This window comes from Lepidochelys olivacea (assembly GCF_965140295.1).
Source record: "Lepidochelys olivacea isolate rLepOli2 genome assembly, chromosome: 2".
Classification (NCBI taxonomy): Eukaryota; Metazoa; Chordata; order Testudines; family Cheloniidae; genus Lepidochelys; species Lepidochelys olivacea.
In genome coordinates, this window is record NC_140412.1 from 140159404 (window position 1) to 140172608 (window position 13205).

At 40.0% G+C, this 13205-nt stretch overlaps 1 long non-coding RNA gene across 1 annotated transcript; it reads right to left on the bottom strand.

Annotated features, from left to right (window-relative positions):
• Positions 1–3211: 3211 nt before the first annotated feature.
• Positions 3212–12818, bottom strand: LOC311517105. The gene is made up of 4 exons (XR_014710591.1): positions 12705–12818; positions 11064–11152; positions 3950–4133; positions 3212–3332 (listed from the first exon to the last, which is right to left on the bottom strand). It is a non-coding gene; the product is annotated as an uncharacterized lncRNA (long non-coding RNA).
• Between the last annotated feature and the right edge of the window lie 387 nt (positions 12819–13205).

Consider the following 13205-nt stretch of genomic DNA (forward strand, 5'->3'; position numbering starts at 1 on the left):
CGTAGCGCAGTGTAGACACTGCAGTAAGTCAGCCTAAGCTTTGTCAACTCCAGCCACATTATTCACATAACTGGAGTAGCATAACTTAGGTTGACTTACCCCAGTAGTGTAGACAAGGCCTGAAAAACTTATTCCCACAAACTTATTAAGCAACACTTAGCTGGAAGCAATTAAACTTTACTGTGAGGCACTGCTGTAATATAAATGATAAATAATACAAATAATATATTAAATGATGATAGAGCAAGCGATTCAACTGTAGTGCAAATGATGGATGTGGTGAACGTCTTCTTCGGATGTCATGAGTGTCTTCCCTTGAAGTTTTTTTTTTTTTTAAATATTTGCCATCAGACTCATTTTAAAGGTTTAAACTAAGGGGGATAGGGTGGGGCAAAATACTTGTCAGTGTTTTTGAGCCACTGGTCAAGTAATGTTAGAGATTGTTCTGCAGTATCCAAAGAAGGGAATAAACTCAGAAGCAGGGAAATCATCCCAACCATCCTTTCAACTTAATGGTGGCAGTATTTTAACAAGAGACTTCTGGAAGCCTCTTCTCTCCTCCCTCTGGAAAAAATAAAGCCCACCATGCTTTATGGGGGCAATAGGATCATTCAAGTTGAGGCCCATTTGAAAATCTGGGGTTTAGTGTGTACATATTTACTTAAAAACCAATAGTAAAGAGATGTCGATCACCCATGTGATGTTGTCTCTTGATATATTTTCACAAGCCAAAAGTATCATTCCATGCAGCTTCCCACTTAGAGGTGGGCAAAAATGTTCAGATAAATAGTTTATTCACTGAAAAATGTTATTTCCATTGATTCAAAACTACTCATGAATTTGACATGACTTCACCAAATAGCTTCAAACAAAAACAACTTGAGGAGGGAACCTAGTTTCACTTTGACTTTGGTGCCATTCAAAAAATAGCCAGAGGAGATGGTAGCCCTTATAACTTTTAGCCTGGTAGTTAGGAAAGAAAAAGAAAAAAAAAGGGGTGGAGTGTTAGGATATAGATATTCAGGCCTGTCTGCAAAGGCCTGTACTTTAAGAATTTAGGTGTATTCATATCACTTGGCTAGTTCTAGAGGTATAAAAGAAAGAAATCACTGTCTGCCGGTGTAAGGGCCTTCTCTTACTGTGACAGATTGAGGCCCTGTTCTTAGGCTAAGGCCTGTGGCTAAGCAGCAGAGGCAGCCATAAGCTAGAAAGCAAACAGTCACATCCTCACATTCCAAACTAGTCACATTGAAATAAGGTGCTATTGGGCTGTTAGGCACTATCAGGACAGGATTGTATTCCTATCACCTCCAGAAAAAGGGAAGTGCCTAGAAAATGTAAAAGGAAACTTAGTTTGATAGCATCCTGTCTGGCAAGAACTCACTTATCAATAGCTGGGATGTGAAATCCTCACTTCTGTATTGTTTTGTCATTATAGTTCCCACTTTGCTGTTGTTTGTCTGTATAATCTCTGTCTGGTTCTGTGATTGTTCCTGTCTGCTGTATAATTAATTTTGCTGGGTGTAAACTAATTAAGGTGGTGGGATATAATTGGTTACATAATCATGTTACAATATGTTAGGATTGGTTAGTTAAATTTCAGGAAAATGATTGGTTAAGGTATAGCTAAGCAGAACTCAAGTTTTACTACATAATCTGTAGTCAATGAGGAAGTGAGTGGGTGTGGGTGGGGGTGGGCATGTAGGTGTGTGTGATGGGAACAGGGAATGGGGGTAAGAAAATTGGAATCAGGTTTTGCTAAAGGGGGAAATGGGAACAGGGAATGGGAGTAAGGAAGTTGGAATCATGTTTGGCTAAGGGTAGGAATGGGAACAGGGACACAGGTGTAAGGCTCTGTGGTGTCAGAGCTGGGAAGGAGGATACTAAGGAAGGAAACTGGAATCATGCTTGCTGGAAGTTCACCCCAATAAACATCGAATTGTTTGCACCTTTGGACTTCGGGTATTGTTGCTCTCTGTTCATGCGAGAAGGACCAGGGAAGTAAGTGGGTGAAGGAATAAGCCCCCTAACAGTTAGGACATTCACCGATGAACCCAAGTCTTCCACATCAATTCCCCCTTCTGCCTAATGTGGCACAGGGATTTGAACCACTGGGCTAAATGTTACAAGAGGGAGGCACTGTGATGGCTTCCTCCAGCCATTTTGTGAATTTCGTCTTTTACAAATGCCCAGAAACAAAATATTTCAGATTAAACAAAATGTTCAGTTCTCCAAAACGGAGTTTTTCAATTTGCCAAAAATTCTAAAAAAGTTCATATTTGGTTCTACCAGAATCAAAATTCTTCTTTTTTTTATTTTTTACGGATCTGCCAGACTGCCAGCAAACCAAAAAAAAATCAGTGATTCACCTAGCTCTATTCCTAAGTACATGAAAATTATTGCAAATAAAGAATTAGTGACATTTCTCAAGATGATCAAATATCCATTCAGTAGACTTCAAACATATGGAACCTAGTTAAAATGTCATGAACTGGGGATTTGGAAAAACTAAAAACAAAAGGTCTTTGCTACATTGCTTCAATTCTATCATAATTTCACTAGATAACTTTGTTTCACCTGTTCAGATATTGAACTGGACTGTTGACCATAAAGAGAATACATCACATCAGTGGAGGATGCTATATGGGAGGATAAACATGCGTCACAATCAGGGCACCTAAATATGATGCACTTTTTGCTTGTTTGTGAACTTAAAGAGGTGAAACATTAAAGGCTGCTTGGATGAGATGCTATTTTTAGAGAGTGCAAACTCAGAGCTCTGAGTGAAGGCTCTGCACGAGCAATGACCAGAAATGTAGAGTCCTATGAACATCCATCATTCAAGCACTTTTCATATCCTTATTTCTGAAATATAAACCCCTTTGATTTTTTTTTAACTGAAATGACAACTGTTTCCACAAGTAAATAGTTACACTTTTAAACCAAGTTTAATTTTAATGCCAAGCAAAATACTCATTTGCTGAAGTAAAAGAGAAATGAGGTGGTCTTTTGTGGCATTTAAATCAAGATCTGAACTTAAATGAGCCCTGAATTCAGCAAGCTAAACAAATGTAGGGAAAAAAATCTATTTCTTCACCACTTCTAAACACGATGTGAAATCACTTATCACAGTCCAGGCCAAAGCAGATCACAATGAGCTGTGCACCATAATGAATGACTTTTCTATTCCTGGCACTTTCCTTATTGAGTGGTTTTGTTCAGGAGGCAAATCCATTAGGTGCTGAAGTAAAAATGTTTTCTCAGGATACTGTCAGGGTGTCACTATGGAGACGGCCAGCAGCAGCTTTGTCTTCCTCATACATTTCTAAGGGCTGAGAGAGGAAAGAAAATGCTGTATTAAGCAAACTACAGTTAAGTCTGTGCAGCTGTCAAGCACTGTGTGTAAATATGGATTTTATTCCACTTGTATGCAAAGCATCGAACCCTCATTTGGAACTGTAACCCTGTGCATAGTTAGCAGGGGTGCTGGAACAATTTGTATAGTGGGGATGCTGAGAGCCATTGAACCAAACTGTAAACCCTGGATATGATGGAAACAGCTTCAAGCCAGGGGATGTGGCAGCACCCCTAGTTTCAGCACCTATGCATAGTTAGGGACAATCTCCATCTTTTGTGTATTTCCTGAGTGGTTTCTATGCCTAGCATCTCACTCCCCTGACCCCACTAATGACTTCCCCTTTCCATATTTTCCCACTCCCTCCCCCTTGGCAGGAACTAACATCCTCTTTGCCTGCATGGTGCTGTAATCGGCAGCTGCTTTTCTGCTGAGCCCAGCTAAGAGCCTGCTAAGAGGGGAATAAAGACAGCTGGGAGTTGCTGATGCTCAGAGTGGCAGTGAGTGGACTCGGTGGCAGTTGGCAATACGGGAGGTGTGCTGCTGTGCTTGGAGCTCAGCACTGCAACATATGCCTGTGCTGTGAATACTGACCTGGCTTGTAGATTCCTGGAGATGCTAAACCCCAGAGCTGTCTTGATGAAACTGGGGTCGTTGGCAGCTTTGCTACCCCATCCACTTTGATAAAGCAAATATGATATTCAGTCCTTGCGTGGGTCATTTCGGTGCTAACTTTAGTAAGCACGGGACAGGTTCCTTTTTCACCTTATTTTCCTTTCTTTTAAAAAAAAATAAAAAGGAATAAAAGCAAGAAACTCTATTAATGCAGCTTGTAAGTCATTAAGCTTACTATACAGAAGTCAGGACAATTAAAAGTTGTTTTTCCCCCTAATGTTAATACATCCATGGGATATCTTTAGAGATGGGCCCTGAATGAAATGGTCAAGATCAGTCGGAGTTTTGGTTCAGGCCCATATCTAACAGTGCAAATGGTGAATTCTCTGTAACTTGAAGTCTTTAAACCATGATTTGAGGACTTTAGTAACACACCCGGAGGTTTGGGGGCTATTTCAGGAGTGGGTTGGTGAAGTTTTTTTGGCCTGTAATGTCAAGGAGGTCAGACTAGATCATCACAATGGCCCTCCTGACCTTAAAGTCTCTGAGTCTACATTTAGGTATACTTGTTCCTAGCCTTTCATTAGAAATGAATGTTTGCAATGTGATCCTATTCGTGGTAGTCGGCAAACCATAGCGTGTTCATTTTCTTATTTTTGTATTTTAAAATTCCATTGGATTGTAACCATATTCCCTCTTTAATACCAAGAAGTTAGAAAGGAAGGGTGGGGTCCCCATTGTTAAATGTTTGCCATTGAAACCCCAAGTTAATTAATAATCAAAGAATTAATCAACAGGCTGTCTGGGTTTCACCATGAATTACTCTCCAACTAAGTTCCATTTAATACCATCTAATTTGCTTATTAAATATTAGGAAAAAATGTTCATCAAGTTACAGAGCTGATCAATTATACTGTTTAACACTTAAGTACACATTAATTAACCTTTTGACATCTTAATTCTTATCCTTTAATTCATGTTAGAAGTTTCTCCAGCTTTTCTCTATCGTGGAACATTTGCATATTATTGATTAACCTTTTGCCATTTCAAATCATTTTTAGCTTTTTTTAGTTTCCACAAATTTACAGCCCCCACCTGTGTGACCAAAATGTTATATCGTTGAGGATTAAAAATCTTTGGTTTTGGCAAATTAAGTCAAATGCAAAATGTTTTAGCAGAGAGACAGATCATCCCTATATGGGGCAACCCTATGCAGGGGACAGAAAGTACTGCAGTCTTCCTGGTGGATGGATTGTTTGCATGGGGTGGGGGAGATAGAGTGTGTGTGTGTGTGTGTGTGCTCACAAACAATACAGAACAAAGCTCCATAACAGTCAATTTAAGGAACATTTAGGACTCCATCTGCCTTCCTAGCTCTCCCAATCTTACTATTTTCATCATTTATAATGTTGCCATATTTTGCAATTAAAGCAACAGAAATATGGGATTAATTCATACCAATATCTATATGCAGTTAAAATGTTATGAAAATTAGACTCGATACTGTTTATTAGAATTTGTTTCGACAACAAATTAAGTATTTTCATTAAATGAAGAGTATGTGAGGATTATAAAGATAACTAAATGTCGGCAATGCATTGATCCATTTGACACACAGAAGAAAAGATGCAAAGAATTAAAGAAAAACGAACCCAACATGATTTCAAGTTTAAAACCATTTGTGATGGGTCCCCCTGGGGTGCCACCTGGAACTGGGGTACCACAGAGCCCCCTGATTCACTAGCCTGGGCTCCCTCTCACACTGTGACAGGATGCAAAGCCCTCTAGCTTGCACTTTCACCAGCATTCATACAAGCAGGGACACTCCCAGCTGCAGTTACACACGGGCAGACTCTCTAACCACCAGCTTCCCAGCCTGGGACCCCAGAGCAGTACCGTCCTGCCCTGGTCAAATCTGGCCAATATATGGGTTTAATACCTGGTCCACCTCTCCCTCAGTGTGAAGAGAACTATGCACACTTGTGGCAAATAAGCAGAGATTTTCCCCAAGCACTCCAGTCAAAGTTCACTGGTTTAGATTAAAACAAAAACAAGTTTATTAACTACAAAAATAGATTTAAAGTGATTATAAGGGATATCAAACAGACCAAAGCTGATTAGCTAGCAAAAAAAACAAAAAACGCAAACTACATTTAATATGCTAGATAGATTGGATATGAATCAGCAGATTCTCACCCTAAGAGATGATATAAGCAGCTTGCAGATTCTTAAGGGGCAAGCTGCCCATTCTTTACAGGTTGGAAGCCTCAGATTTTTCATGAACAGGCTAGAAATCCCTTTAGCCTGGGTCCAGCACTTCCCACAGTTTAGTCTTTGTTCCTCAGGTGTTTTTAGGAATCTTCTTGTGTGGGGAGTGAACAACCACAGATGATGACACTCCCTACCTTATATAGCTTTTGCATATGGTGTTCTAAAACTTAGTTCCCAAACCAGTCTGTGGAAAAATACTGGCATCCCAGCATCATGTGGCCTGGTCACATGTCCTTGTAGAGACATAAGAGCCATCACTCATAGGCTATCTGTAGCATTCTCAGGAAGGTTCACCAGGTGGGAGATAAGCTTCTCCTAAGACCTATTGTGTTCTCTAATGGCTCATTGCCATGAACAGGCTCTTCCCAACCAGCTATCTAGACTGAAACCATCTTGTTTAGTGGGTGTTACCAAAGTGTAATTACATTTGAAGTACAGATATGTAGTCAGTATATATAACTTCAGATACAAAAGTAATACATGCATACAAATAGGATAATCATATTCAGCAAATTACAACTTTTCCAATGACTCCTCACATGACTTAACCTGTACAAAATACATGATAATTATGCTCCAATCATATAATAATATCAATATGAAGAGTATGTGGTGCAGCATCACACCTTTTAAATATGAGAGAAAACTGTTTTACCCACTAGGCTCTGATGTCTGATTAACAGCCATACAAACTGAGGAAAATAATTTTAACCTCCTGGAAGTGATGCTGTTTTTCTACTAATTCACACAGGGAGAATGGAAAAAGTATCAACAAATTAATATGAGAAAATTCCCTAGTGGTCTAGTACTGTCGTAGAGTTTAAGTCAAGAATGGACCACCAATTAATCCAGTCTGTCCTCCCATATATCACTGGTCACCAACATCACTCAGCATCTGCACACTAAACCAAACAGTCAAAATCAGACCAAAGTATTACAGCCCTTTGGTGACTAAATTAGTATGTTTCATGGGCAAAGAAGAGGAGGGACCGAGATGCATCAATGGCAGAAAACTCTGCAATGGCTGGGAAATAATTAAGTGAGATACACCCAGATAATCCTGGCAAATGACCCACACCCACATGCTCTAGAGGAAGGTGAAAAAATCCCCAAGGTCACTGTGAATCTGATCTGGGGGAAATTTCCTTCCCAACCCACATAGGGTAGTCAGTTACCCCATGAGCATGTGAGCAAGAACCAGCCAGCCAAGCACCTGAGAGACAGACTGCTCGGTGCCACCTCAGAGCCCTGGCCAATGTCCCATTTCCAGCTGGGTAATCACTAATGCTTCAGAGGAAGGAGATAAAAATAACTGGGGGTGAAATTCTTTCCTGACCCCTGCAGGTGGCTGGCTGAAACACACTACATGACCTTTTAAGACATAAACTGGAGTAACCTCTGGCAAACCTTTGTTTCATTATACCCCCTTTATCATTTATCTCCAGGAATGTAATTATTCTTTCCTCCACAATTCGTTCTAAGCCTTGCATACTACTGAGGTCAGACTGACAGGTCTTTAATTGCCTGGACCACTTTTTTTTTTCCATTTCTTAAATATGGGTACAATGTTAACTATTCTCCAGTCTTAGGGTACTACCCCTGAATAAACAGATTTATTAAAAATTCTTGCTACTGGATTAGCAATCTCATGTTTCAGTTATTCCATTATTCTGGAATGGAAATTATCCAGATCTCCTCCCCCCGCCTCCTCCCCCCGCCACTTTGAGCACACTGAGCTCTTTAAGTTTTCTTCCACTTCAGAAGTGGTATTATCCATTTCTAGGCACTCATTTCTATTGGCGATACTGCTGTCATGCACACATTCCAAATTATCTTCCCCATTGAAAACCAAGGCAAAGTATTGATTTAGTTTTTGGGCAATAGCTAGATTATCTTGAATTTCAGTCCCATCCACACTGCATGACAGGCCAACCTCATTCTTCCTTATTGTTTTTAATTATGTAACTAAAAAAGTCTTTATTTATTTTAGTTTCCTGGACAAGAGCTAATTCATCTTGACTTTTAGCAATCCACATTTATTCCTACATCACCTTCCTTTTCTGGCAGTCTGCCCTGCAGCTCCTTTTGTTTGGCAGGTTTCTGCAAATCTTGAGTTGTCTGTATAACCTCCTCTCCTTCATTATATTTTCAAATTCCCGTCTGAATTCCATCAGCATCTCCAGCTGCATCTCTAATCCTTGAATCTTTTCTGCCATGAGCTCTATGAGGTCACATTTCATGCTTATGTAGCTTCCATAAGATATCTACTCAAGCATGATGTACTTCCTGAACCTTCTGCATCTGACTATATCTTTTGTGTCCTCTCCTCCTTGGGTCACTTCCAGCGCTGCTTCAGAAGCCATCATTGTCTTCTCTTCCTAGACTCTATTCCCCTGGGAAATAAAAAAAGGGGAGGGGGAGAATACTCCCCAAATTCGTACAGAAACTATGCTGATAGCTGTTCACTGCTATACTGATTGCCAGTGACTGTTTTTTAAACCTAGCCAATGAGGTCAGCACTTCCCCCTTGCTATGGGATATCAGCAAACACTGAATCAAGCCATATATCTGGACCAAATCATTACATTCTCAGAACACAAAATCACCACTCTCCTGTCAGGCTATACTCCCACAGAAACTCTTCTGTTGGCTGCATTTACATGTAGCTGTTTTAGGGCAAGTATATTTTCTCACTAAATAAATCTTTTTTTTCCCCATAAAGAAAACTGGAACAATAAATTCCATTCTGTGCAAATATAAAGACCTCCCACATGGGACTTCAGCTGGATTTAGAAATCTGCAACTTCAGATACCCAGCATGGACTTTTATCCTCTATGTGAACTAATAACTAGAACAGGACCTGTTACAAACTGCCAGGGGATCATACAACTATTTGCTCAATAGTAGTAGAAAGTTGTGGATCAAGATTCCTGGATTGTGTTCATGGCACTGGGAGGATTGTATGATCAGGTTGTTAAAACAGCAGTTACAGAAGGGTAGTCAGGCACATACATTTAGTAGAAATGCTGTGTTCTTGAGACTTGGGTCTGCCACATTCCTAGGTCTGCTTGAAGTGACGATGTGCAACTTCAGTTAACAGAGTTGTGTGGATATTTTCAAAAAGGGGGAGGAGGAACAGGAGAATAGTAATAAGACACATAAAGTGCACAAATATAAGAAGCAATGAGTAGAAAAAATTAGATTTCAACTCATGGTTCCCTGGATCCTAGTCCTCTGCCCCATCCCCTAGAGTAAGGGAACTTTTGTACAAAATACTCTACATTCTCTCTTCCCACGGGAACATTATCTGACTTGATGGTACTGCAGCATAGTCAGCCTGATTCAGCTGAAATATTGAGTGTCCCACAAATTCCAGTATGCTTCTGAGCTCCAAATACTACATTAGAACTTAAGAGCCATCTTACTTTAAAATTGAAAGACGCAAAGGCACAGGCTCAGCTGAAGAGAAATATTTGAGTATCTATGAAAGATAACAGGAGAAGTTAGATTTCCCTCAGAATACAATCTGCACAGATACAAGGACAGCAACAATGCAAAATGAAAATACGTGTGACTATCCCTTTAAAAGGACGGGTGGAAAAATAATTTTATGAGTAAAATCACTGAGCCTGAAAATGAGCAATCACAAGGCAAAGCTCTGCTATGACAGAATAGGATGTGAACTGTACAGGAAATCAAAAAGAGACAGTATAACCAGGAGGGAAAAAAAAGGAAGAGTCTATCCCACACACCGTAAAGGCATAGCTACAGGTGCCATATACTGAGATTTATCGTAGGGAAGAAGTAATTGTATATAGGTAACAAATAAATTCAGCAGATCAGAGGGAGGAGAGCAAAAGCAGCAGAATAAATGTACAAAGGCTTTGGGAGAAACAAATGGCAAATGCCGAAGGGCAGAGCACAGCAAAAAGGAGTAGCAGGAACTGTAACAGAAAGGACAGAGCAGGAGCCCCACCTATCCATGCAATATATTAAAATAAGGCCTGAAAGGAGGAGGAAATTCTGCCCTCATTTACATCACGTATGCCCAGAAGCTTGGAAACAAAGGCAGGGGATGAAGCTTGGCCCTGGGATTTAAAGCCCTGAACTGGGACATAGAAGATTTGGGTTCAGTTCTTGGCTGTGTCAGAAACTTCCCTTATGATTTTAAATGTTTTACCTGTGTAACTATTTTGGTTAGGGGTGTGATTTTGTGTTTAAAAACCAACACAGTTATACCAATAAACACCCTAGTGTTGATGCATTTATACATGTATAAAGATGCATTATACCAGTATAGCTGTGGCCGTTCCCATATGGAAATAGGTACAAGGGCATAAAACACCTTTATACTGACAGACCTGTGTATGCGCTAGTGGGTGTTCTACCTCTTACCTATACCAGTACAACCAAACCAGTGTAGTCAAACACTGAGCCTCCCTGGGCCTCAGTTCCACATCTGGAAAAAAGAAGTTTTGCGTGTTCCCATTCTCCCATGGTTTGTCTGCCTTCTCTTACTCGGGATGGGACTTTCAAAAGTGGTTAGCATCGGCCTGACTCATCTACCACTGAAATGAATTAGATGAGAGTTAGACCAATGCTGAAGGCTTCTGAAATCCCGCCCATAGAAGTTAGACTCTTCTGAGGCAGGAGCACTGTGTCTAGCTATGAGTTTGTACAGTGCCTCACCCAAAACAGGCCCTGATTTCAGCGGGGGTCTTGAGGTGCCGCTGTAATACAAATGAAGGGCAGAATTTAACCCCAGGTATCCTAAAGTGACAGCATAATACTTAGAGATCAGATTCTGCCACTCTCACCCACCTCAGGTCGAACCTTTGTCTGTCCCATCAATTGGTCTTTTAGCAGAGTAAAGTATTACATAGTGTGAGTAACGGTAGTAGAATCTGGTCCTAAGGGAATAAGGAACATAAATTAGTACTATCCATGGAATATTTATGAGTTAACAAACAAACATCCATGAGTTAACAAAAAATGATTAGATTAAATTACACATCAGCAAGGTATTCATGAGAGAAGAGTGCATTGCTTCTAAATGGCAATAAAGTTAATGAAATTGGGGCCAACTTTTAAAATCATATATCACCTAGGCCTATGCAAAGGGTAGTTACATTCTCTTCTACATCCCTTTGTCATGTATCTTTTCATTCTCTCCCTTATATGCAACCAACTGCAAATAACAAAACAACACAAATGAAATTACATCCCAGAGTCCTGGCTGCATGTCTGCAAACAACACCAATCAATCAATAAGCACAAAACTTAGGGGGGCATAAAAGAGACCATGGAAAACTATTATCAGCTACTGTGACATTCACAGTAGCAATGCGTACCTGTACCATCATATTTGCTTGCAGCTTAGCATTTGGATAAGGTGAACACTTTGGATGAGCTATTACCAGCAGGAGAGTGAGTTTGTGTGTGTATGGGGGTGGGGGGGATGTGAGAAAACCTGGATTTGTGCAGGAAATAGCCCAACTTGATTGTCATGCACATTGTGTAAAGAGTTGTCACTTTGGATGGGCTATCACCAGCAGGAGAGTGAATTTGTGTGGGGGGGTGGAGGGTGAGAAAACCTGGATTTGTGCTAGAAATGGCCCACCTGATGATCACTTTAGATAAGCTATTACCAGCAGGACAGTGGGGTGGGAGTAGGTATTGTTTCATATTCTCTGTGTATATATAAAGCCTGCTGCAGTTTCCACGATATGCATCTGAGGAAGTGAGCTGTAGCTCACGAAAGCTTATGCTCTAATAAATTGGTTAGTCTCTAAGGTGCCACAAGTCCTCCTTTTCTTTTTACTTTAACATCAGTGCAGAGTGAGACAGTAATATCTAGGGAAAATCCAACTGATATCATTCCTAATAATGGAAGATTTTTTTCACCAGACAAGCCAAATTAAAACAAAATTTTGCTCTCTGAATCTGAAGCTGACAGAAAAGTTATGCAAGACTTTTGTCTAAAGAAACACAGCCTTCTCTGGGGTGTGTGCATTGTCTGGTCTTCAAGTTGATGTTCTCCTAGCATTCCTAGGAGGTGATTGACTAACAAACAGTTGCAATTGCAAAAAAACAAATGTGCTTGAGAATAGCACAGTTGTTCTTTGCAAAGCTTTCTGTAAACATTTTTTAACCACTTTGGCCTAGATGCATGAATTTCCTGGCTAACTCTCACTTGTGCAGTTTTTGATCAAATACCATGCAGCTAATTGTTTTAATAGTGTGTTTGTTGTTTTAGTGCAAGTAAATAAAAGAAACAACCTCTAATTACCACTGGCAATACCATTGGAAATGGATGTAGCTTAACAAACACAACTTCTAATAATGTCACACACACAAAACCCAACAAAAGCTATTACAATGAAAAAAAGATTGACAACTTTCAACACTTTACAGTGAATTTTAAATACTGGGGTGGGGGGAGAACATTATTCATTGACTTACGTGCCGTGGATCTCCCCGGACTTCAACTTACACCTGGTACAATCCTGTTGGGACAAAATTTGGACCTATGTGTTTACATTTTCTTTTTCCTTCTTTCAGTATGTCCACCCCTGTGTTGTTTCCAGACTTTCCTCTCAGTGCTGCTGATCACATTCTTTCATTTCCCACTGTCACTTCTGCTTAGAAAACAACATAGTTGGGTGGTAGTCCCTTCCCTTTACTTTCCTCTCTTCTTCCCTTTCTTTTTTCATTGCTCGAAGCAAAACTAAGGGCAATCAGAATGGGGATGGGGTGGAGTTACATCTTTTGGGAGGAAAGGAGTATTATGCAAATAAAATAAAGCATTTGTTTTGCATTTATTCCAGCAGAAACAGTACTGTTTCCTGTTAAGAGTGTTAGTGAGGATAATGTAGTATTCAGGCCTGTATATTTGCCTGAGAATGAGAGAATTTTGGGACTTGTTTGCCCATTTGACTTTTGATATTTTTATATTCTTACTAA